The 10,259-nt window shown below is 35.6% G+C and overlaps 1 non-coding gene across 1 annotated transcript; it reads right to left on the minus strand.

Annotated features, from left to right (window-relative positions):
• Window positions 1–9,676: 9,676 nt before the first annotated feature.
• Window positions 9,677–9,795, minus strand: LOC129780683 (5S ribosomal RNA). The gene has a single exon (XR_008744001.1). It is a non-coding gene; the product is annotated as a 5S ribosomal RNA (ribosomal RNA).
• Between the last annotated feature and the right edge of the window lie 464 nt (window positions 9,796–10,259).

Below are 10,259 nucleotides of genomic sequence, written 5' to 3' on the forward strand. Positions count from 1 at the left end.
ATGGCTGGTTATTTATAATCACAGTAAGGAGGTAATCAGCAAACTGGATATTGTGATATTCTCCAAAAACTTCAAACGTCTGTACCTGAGCATCCAGGAACACAGGGATGAAATTCCGTTCATTAATGATCATGTTTATTTTGCCAACGACTAAATCTTTTCGACAACTCCCAACTTTGATTTGTGGCTTAGGGCCACTAATTCTGAAAACCCTAATCAACCCCTGCAGAACGATGTTCGATGGTGGATCCCCGAAGCTGCATCCATACCATTTGTTGTCGATGTACAATTCCCGGGTGGGAGCACCGAGCTTCATTTGGTACACCTTACCGTCGATTGTGAACGATTTGTAGCACTGGTTGAAACTTAGTTCGAACGATTCTCGATCGTCAACGAGGACCCTTCGGGAACCCTCCTGAAAGCCAATTTCCATTGGCTGGTCCCAACTCATGAATACGACGCACACGTCACCGTAAAATCGGATATCTCGTTGTATTCCATCGATTGGTACTGTCGCCAAGAACCGGTTGGTGTTTATTGAAGGGGGTGGACACCTGTAGTTATTGGTGATTGTTCCGACAGATATTGGGTCAGGATTAGTAACAGGCTGGGGTATATCCCGTCGCGGTATCTTCTTCGGCATCGACAGTCCAGGTTCCGATGTACTTCCAGGATTGTTTGCAAGCTCATCGAAACGTCTTTTGGCATTTCTGCTGGAGTCAGCTACGCTCCTAGGCGGTAATTTTTTCGTATTATGAATTTCATTTTTTGATGAAGATGATGAAGAATGAGTATCCTTTTTATTAGGATTGGATTGTGCCACGATTGGCCAGGCCGAATCAATCGCGATGATCTTAGTGTCCAAAGCGCACAGTTTTGATTGTGAGAAGACTGTGCTCCAAGTATTACGCAGGTGAAACAGCTTCCCGCGAATGTCTGGTTCATTTGATGCCTTAAACACTTCATAGAACATATCCACTATGACTTCACCGAACAGCGATATGTACTGCTTGCCAATGTTCTTAACGATGGAATCGACAAGATACAGGACCGGGAGCTTGACACGTATTTGAACTTTGCTCAGATGTTCCTCGATGGCCCGGACGATGGCTGATGCGTTGCTCAAATTTTCTTCGGCGAGATACGTTAGCTTGGTGATCAGAGATTTACTGTTGCCTTTTAAATCTGCTAGATTAGATAGATACTTAATCTTAACGTCCTCGTTCTGTTTATTCACGGTATGTGGATCACTAGCGGTCACTTGAATTTTACGGTTTTTCGTTTGTGGTTCCATTGCTTCCGATTAAAAACTACTATCTAGCTAGATTTTGTACGGATGGTCGAATTGAATTTCACGAATAAAACACTTTTTATGAACACCGGCGTATTTGTGAATATTATAATAACTTTGGCACGTTTTACTGATACTGTGTTATTGTTACTCTTTCGTTTATTGAATGTTTATTCAGTCTTCTCGTACTACCATATATACCCCATCAGCGGGTACAAGATTCAACAGGTATACAAATGAGGCAGACGGTTCACAGGTAGTGAAATGTCTGGTCTGCGTGAAATTGCTATGGGTAACAAGTTTTTTTGAGCCAACACTTCATAATACCCGAAGTAGTAGATAATTGTATAATTTCAACAAAAAACACCTTCACTGTCAAATTCTGAAATCGAAATTAATGCAAGTCAGTCTTCAGATTCACTGGACGAACCATGAAAATCAACTCAGAGCATCGCACCATGATTAAATATTTTTAAAATGAATTTTGAATGGATTTGTCATCCGCTGTGTAAGGAAACTGCAGTTCTCGTATTATAGTGGACTATGATCACCTAAGAAAGCATTGGTTCAAAATACTAGATTAAGAGGATATTAATGTTTCAAAATAGAATAATCAAACAATTAGGATATTATAAGGCGATGGGGAAATACCTCCAGCATTGAGGCCAGAATACGGGAACATGGAGAATAAAGGACACTGAATTTTTTTTTTCGATTTTCCTAATCGCTACCCATGTTGTTAAATGGCAGATGGCACTACGTCCGTCTCATGGAACATGCACATATGCGCAAGTAATCTCAATTCGTCTGAAGCAGGGGTTCTCAAACTATTTTGAGCAAACGACCCCTTTTCCAGACTGAAGTCATACCTCGGACCACTATAGCCCAATTTCTTTGAGAATCCTTAGTTTTGTTTTTTTTTCTAACTGAATAATTATCAATTTAAAAACATTGCAGTTAGTTAAATGAGTAAATTTGACATCATTTTCTCATGAAGGTAATCTGACGTAGTGGTAACAACCGTACCTCTCACGCAAAAAGTCGCTAATTTAATTTTCACTCCCGACATTATTGCAACAAATAGAAATAATGTGACGAACCAGCCAAAAGTGTTGAAAATCACTATAATACAGAAAAAAAGACATATTCGCATCATATTCATATTCATATTCAACAAAATACACATAAAATTTAGTAAATATCAAGTGTAATTAATAATTATTAATACAAATTACTCACAAACTATAAAAACATTCAAACCGCAAACCAACCTATCCGCAGCTACAAAATATCAAAATACGGTTCAATAGTTAGTTACAGCCTGAAACCTCCGCGTTCGTTGATTTTCAAATGGTTCCTTCGGTTTCGGGTTGTTTGTAACCACACTGAAGCCTTTTTCGACAAAGTATGATGATGAAAAAACGAGAAGACATATTTCAGCAATGTCCCACAACGCAGGATATTGTGTTTCAATTTTGTGTTGTAACCAGAACTTATACAAATCTTGGTTGTACTCCTCATCTGTGCTGATGATAATCAACTTTTCTTGCATTATCACCTTGATTCATTCCATGGCTGTGTAATGCGTCCAAGTGAGTATATGATATGATATAACATGATCTTGAAGCTTTTGTGTTAATTTTGACAAATGCGGAAACTCTGAATATTTTTTTCTGTTTAAATTTTGTTTTTAAAGTTTTGTCAGAAAGGCCGATATTCTTGATATTGTTTCAATCAAGTTTAAGTCGTCACCCTGCAGCTGAAATACAAATCCAAAAAAGCTAAAAATCCTGCTGAGCAAGAGCTTCTTGGTGGTAAGTGAACTTAAGCGTGTAGAAGTAACCGAGTATAGATTTCGTCGTTTTACTCATATAGCTGAGCAAATACTAAAAGAATTGCTCCGAAGTTTATTGATAGTACTTAGTGTTGTACGGTACAGATTACAGACTTCCGTCAAAAAGTACAGATTGGTATAGATTTTTCCGCGTGTAAAATTTCTCACGAAAATTATCTGAGTTTCGAATTATCTAGAAACGCAATACGCAATCTAAAAAATGTATAAGCATCATCAAACACACGAGTGATTCGAGGCTAGCAAATGGTAATGTACATTGTCGTAAGTAAATCTAGATATAAAGTATGCAAGGAAATATAATAGTTTCCTGAAATAATTTTTAAAGAAATTGTCACGCCATGCACATAGATAACCAAGCATTTTGCAAATTCTATTTCAATAACTTTATAGGAATTCACTTTATTTAGCTATGTAAACACATTTTAATCTATTGAATTGAATCAGTGTACGTGAAGGACCGTTGCTATGTTAATAAGCCACAAAATTTGGAGGATCTTAAAGTAGAAATAACTCGCATTTTCAACAGTATCGAAGTCGTAATGTTAGAGTTGTGCTTGAAGAATTTTGTTCACCGTTTAAAACGCGTTATCGAGAAAAGGGGTGGTCATATCGAAAATATCCTAAAATAAGCTTTATTTTCGTTTTTTAAGCATAAAAATCGGTTCACTTTTGTAGAAGTTATAAAAAATTTTTGCGTGAGCGTTTAATCTGAAAGACCTTTTACTATTCATCTGTATTCTGGAATCCGATCGAGTCAGAATTTCCCGAATAGATCGGAATTTTGCATTCTGTAATCAGTTCGCTTCAAGTCCAATTGAGTTGTGCAAATGTGGCTACTTTGCCATTGGTGGAATGGCAAAGGTGGAATAAACGCACTTTTAAAACTAGAATTATAAATGAAAAATAGCTCTACCGTATCAAATATGTGTTTTATGTAAATAAAGTAACACATTCTCTGAAGTGAGCAAAAATTTTGTTTGCAAGTGAGTGAAAATTTTACCTGATGATCATTTCATATTATGGATACAGTGTTGGTGGAAATGGTGGAAATGCAAGGATATATATAGAAGAAAAGTTTAAGTTAGGGTTATGAGTTTTTTTGCATATTCACACGATATCGTGTAATAATTTTCATTCAAATTTCAGAAGAATAAAATTGCAAATCGGATTCCGGAATATTGGTGGCTGTTCGATAATGTTACCACAACCATGATTCTTGGCACATGCGGTAATCTGAATCTTTTATCGCCTTGTACCAACGACACGATCACAAGCGTAGGCAGAAATACAATACATCAACGAAGGAATGTTAAATACATTAATAAATACATTTGCTAGTCCGTGAATAAAGGAAGCAATTTGGATGTGTAAATATTTTATCAAACATGTCAATTACGTTAATGAATTACATTGAATCAAGCAACCCATTGTCGTTCGAATTGTTTCATTCGTTTTTTTATAGATCACATTCGATTGATTTTATAGAACGTCAAAACGTTCAAACACACTTACAATATATTAGATATGTTTATTTATATTCACTAGAAATATTTTATTTGGCAGAACAACGTTTGCCGGGTCAACTAGTAAATCAATAAATAATTATCGCACTGCAAATCGGTAGGCAGTTTTAAAAAGAAAAAAAAAAATTATGAGGTTTTGTCCAAGACGCGACCGCATTGTTGATGAAGAACTACGTTGTAATTCAATTCAAGTTGCTTGTTTATAGCTTTGGATATTATTTAATAGTGCTACGAAATTTTAGAAATATTTAGCAGAATGGTTTGGTTGCTCTGAAATGGTTTTTTGAATTGTAGAATCAGTTAACGATAAATGATCGATGATTCATTGTTAACCGCGCAGAAAAATACACTAGCTGATCGTATGTCGCAGTTTGTTTCATGTCAATGCATTGAAAATTTACCTCGAACGCTATTCCGGTGGACCTTTTCGCAACTGATATACACTGGGCTACAGTCGATTATATACTTGTTGCACCAGCACCATTATTCCACATCTAATAACTACATCAATCTATCTTTGGCACCACATGGACAATAAACGTGGGCAATATTTGTGAATATCACGCTACATGTTATTCTGCTTTTGCATCATGTTATGCTTCTGGTAATATCATTTGCCTCGAAAAACAGTTGAATTACTTGCTCATGCTCGAGATAAGCGCAGCTGTCATCCTTAGTGGAGAAAGTTTTTCTACTGGCAAGCGAAACCAAATCACATACTAAATTTTAGAACGATATTTACTTTCTTGGTGACTAAATAAACGAAATAAACTCTTTCTGTTAATCATTATGATCAAGATTAGCGCAAATGCAATCCTAGTTGTAGGCAGTTTTACAACTTGCACGCGGCTCAATGGTCTAGCTTGGTATTCCCCAAATAATTATGTGGCGCACAACCTTAACGCCTGCTTCGTCATAGCGTCAATTGCCTTGATGCAATGTCAAAGTCACCAATAAAGCCCTTATGATGGCGGGAAACAAGCGATGTTAACTGCTTGGAGTTTGCCTCAGCAGAGATACATTACTCATACCCTAGCGTAAATATTTTCATTCCGCTATCTCTCCTACTTGTTAATATGAATCATCACGGCTGGATAATTTGCACCACCAAACAATCGTCCATCATAGTATCAAAAAAAAGTAGACGATTGTTACACGGGAGGAGATACACATGGATACAAATACAATTTCAGCGTAGCGAAGATGTACTATTTTTATGTACGGGTTATGAAGCACGCACGTACGCACACTAATCTCCATATATCGATGGCTTGAAGCGACTAAATATACACACAAATATCGGTTGTGTCCCATTTACCCGAATGTAACACATACCCGAATATAACAAATACTCGAATGCAACATATACCTGAATGTACATTTACCAGAATACGACAAATACCCGAAGAAATTTACCCGAAGGCAATCCCTAATGAAGAAGGAAAAATTCTGGCAAATCAAATTATGAGTTTTGTCGAAACTCCCATTACGAAGTAAAATGAGAAATTGTAATGAGGAAATTCGAAAAAGATGTTGAAGACTTCGCTGTGCAATCTTTAGAAATCAATGCAGGCAAAATTGATATGCCGTCTTCTTCCCTTTCCGTATTGCTCCGTATTCTGTATTCAGTATTGCTTTTTTAAGACCAAGAGATCATTCAGAAATGAGCATGAGTTATGGAATATTCCGAAAATTAAGCAGGTAACTTCACCGTAGGAAAATTAAATGAAAATGTGAAAATGTGAAAAGGAATAGATAAGAAAAAATGGTACTTACGTATTCGCCACCGCAGCGTTGTTTTGATCATGAATTATTATTTCGTGATGAAATTTATTCTGGTATTAATGTAATGGGAGCGAAGTCCCCATTTAACGAGGGCGCAATCCGAGTCTGCCACCGACCCGCCGTCGGAAGCGGCGACCTCAAGCAAACCTGTGTTCCACCGATTGCCCGGTTTGTTTGAAACATAAGAGACGTTCCTTTAGTAAACGGCATACGTTTACCTGGTGCATTACGTTTGCCCGGTTCACTATGCATATATTTTGATCTCAGAATACATTTTATTGCGATAAAAAATTCATAATCAAAATTGCATTTCAGTGCCATACGTACATACGTATTCAAAATTGTCAGTTTTCATTTAACACGTTCAGCCCGTGTAAGTCAGCGGTGGTAGGTAAAAATTTATTTATTTTTTTTTCGCAGAAATTTTACTGCTTTCGAGCAGAATTACCTTCTCAGGATAAGAAACGATGGCCCTAATACGTTAAAAAATTTTCATGGAGTAAATTCTAATTTTCCAGTATTGCGCTTCGCATTGCTGTTCTACGGTATCAGCGCATGGCCTGACGGGAATGTCGCTATGAAACTCGCGTGGCACTCAACGTGTTAAGTAAACGCCATACAAATGAAACACAAATGTCTACATCACTCGAGAATTAATCAAGCAAATGCAACCAAATTAGGCATCTGGAGGTCTCACGGTGCAATTAATGTTTCTATGGTGGTTAGATACTTCTCTTTCTTAGGATGGGCTGTCATACAAATGAAAAACAAATTTCTGCATAACCCGAAAACTATTGCAAATTGAGCCAAATTTTACATGTTAAGATTTTAGGGGGCACGAAACGTTTCTATGGTTAATAGACACTCCTCCCCCCTCTCTAAAGGGGTGAAGAGGGAGGGGTCTGTGTCTGAAAATAACCTGATATTATAATGATGAGTTTTGGTAGAAGTACTAGGATTTTTTTAGTGAAAGATAAATTCAACGGGGTCGATTAGAAGATCAATCAATGAACAGTTCTGCGATTGAACTCATGAACTTGCGCTTAATAAGAAAACGTGAATGTTTGAAGGTATTGATAACAAAAAACAAATTTTGGGCGGGACGAAGTTTGCCGGATCAGCTAGTATACATATACAGCCATTCCATGCCAAACCGATATAGTGGTTCTCAGATTTTCGTGAAAAGTAGTAATTTATCACAAAACATTAGACACGTATTTTTTATTTTTGTCGTTAGAGTGATCATTTCCTTTTTAGGGTGGTTCAAAAAATCAATTATTTCCACTTTTTCTCAAATATGATTTTTTTTAAATTCATAACTTTTGAACCACTTTGATTTAGATGATCGACATATCAAATTGAAGCCAATGAGCTAGCCTTTTATTAAAAAATATTGAACCAGCGAAAAATCGAAAAAAATGGATTTTGTTTTCGTAATTATTGATTGTAGTCGTTTTTGTTGTTTTCATGGCTGGATTATTTTTTTATATTTTTGCTTGAAAGCTGAGAATTTTTTACATAACATATCTCGATATCAGAGATGCTATTTTTTTCGTTTTTGAGATATGATTTTCCAATATTAACCGATGGTTCGAAAAATGAACTTTCTCACTTTTTTCCATTAGAAAAACTCATAACTTCTGAACTGCTGGACCGATTCAGATGATTGACATATCGAACCGAAGCTCACGAGTTAGTTTTCTTTGAAAGAATTTTAGTTTTGGAAAAAAAAATTGATTTTCATTTTTGTAATTATTGATTGAGTCACTTTTTCATAGTTTTCTCGGTTAAAGATAGAAGACGCTATATTTTTTATATTCTTTTCTGGAAAGCTGACAAAAAGCTTTTCTTCGTTTTTGAGATAGAGAAAGCTTTCAAGGAAAAATATTAAAAAAATATATAGTGCCCTTTAGTCCAAATCCATGAAAACAACATAAATCGACTACAATCAATAATTACGAAAACAAAATCCATTAGTTTTACAAGTTCAATATTTTTTAACAAAAGGCTAGCTTCAATTTGATATGTCGATCATCTAAACCGGTTATGAATTTAAAAAAAAAGTCATATTTGGAAAAATGTTGAAAAAATGATTTTTTGGACCACCCTAACGAAAGAAAAAGAATAAAATAAAGCAATAAAGCAATAAATAAAGAACTAAACTACCACTTTTCATGGAAATCTAAGAACCACTATATCGTTTCGGGCTATATGGGCTGGCTGCATACAGAGGTACCTTGAAGATACCTAACTTCACATACAATATAGGCATAACATAAACAAGTTCAATATTTTTGTACCCATAACGTCCGGCGCAATCAACGAGGTATATTTGTGTAGTTGGTATTCCAATTTTACTTTAAAAACTATTAGTGTTTTGACTGTGCAACACGAATAATATGTTAGAAGTTTGTATTGAGATGAAAAAATATGTTTTTATTATCGCTTCGTTTTGTATTAACCCACATGTCTTCAAATGTTTTTCAACTTAACTCCTAAACATACATTTTTACCATAATAATGTATTTGTTGGAAATTATAAGTAAATTCATAAAATTTCATGAACATGACGGTAGAACACGACAAACATATTAAAAGGGCTTATTTACTATACAAAAGGCAATAAATTAGAAATATTTTTTTGAATATCTCGAGAATGACTGCATTTAGAAGGAGACTGATAATTAGCTTTCTTGTTTTAAATCACATATCACAACCAGGTTTCATAATTTTTTTTTATCCCATTTATTTATTTAAGGCTCATTAGCATTTTAGCTTTAACAGAGCCGAATTTTAATCGTGTACATGTCACATGGTTATCATATTTATAATTAGCACATTACACAGTTGCCGTTCGCCAGTATTCCTTCTATACCATTACATATGGTACATTCACACAGTAGCCATTTAGGCGTAAGAGTTTTCCTTCTGTTCTTCCATTATCCAGTTGGACCACCGGACAAGCGGAGACAGTTGATTGATCATTGTTGAGTTATTTATAGAACAGCAGCCCGATGTGTCTTGCAGAGCAGAGCAGTTGTATGGATGAATCGATCTTATTTCGACCGTGGATCGATCTCCATCTCTGATGATTGTTGCGTGGACGTAGCTATTCTGTAACAACACAAAGATGGTCAATGAGGGTCCTGAGTTTTGAACTCACGATCGATTGCTTACTAAGCGAACGCGCAACCAATGTGGCTACGGAGACCCCCGAGAAGATGCCAACGACACGCGACGTTCCCAAGCGGTCACCAATCTAAGTACTGATCGCGCCCGATGTTGCTTAACTTCGGTGATCGGACGAGAACCGGTGTTTTCAACATGGTGTGATCGTTGACAGATTTAGCCACATTGTTAACATACAAAAAATCGAAGTTATCAAAATTCAAAAAATTTAATGTTTCACAAAGTTCGTCGAAAATAGTGTTACCATTTTGTACTCATTTTATTGAATTTTCTCCACGAATTCTTCTTCATATAAAACAAAATAAAATATTAAAAATGCATATTTTAGATATTGCAAATTAATGTTTTTTTTTATAAACAAAGAAAGAGCACTATTTTTTTTTCTCGGAGTATATTTTTTCATGTTTAAACATCAATACTCTATAACTCTTTTCAATACACTATTTCGGTACGACTTATAGTTTTTGAGATATAAATTATCAAAGATTTCTCCTACTAAAATCGATACGCCCTTTTCGAAAGTTACGCTTGAGTCAAATAATTCCATTTGCTGTGGAAAACTCATATTTCCTCCAACCCAAACGGAATACAAACTTTCATTCGAATCAAAAATACA

Source organism: Toxorhynchites rutilus, chromosome 3 (assembly GCF_029784135.1).
Source record: "Toxorhynchites rutilus septentrionalis strain SRP chromosome 3, ASM2978413v1, whole genome shotgun sequence".
Classification (NCBI taxonomy): Eukaryota; Metazoa; Arthropoda; class Insecta; order Diptera; family Culicidae; genus Toxorhynchites; species Toxorhynchites rutilus.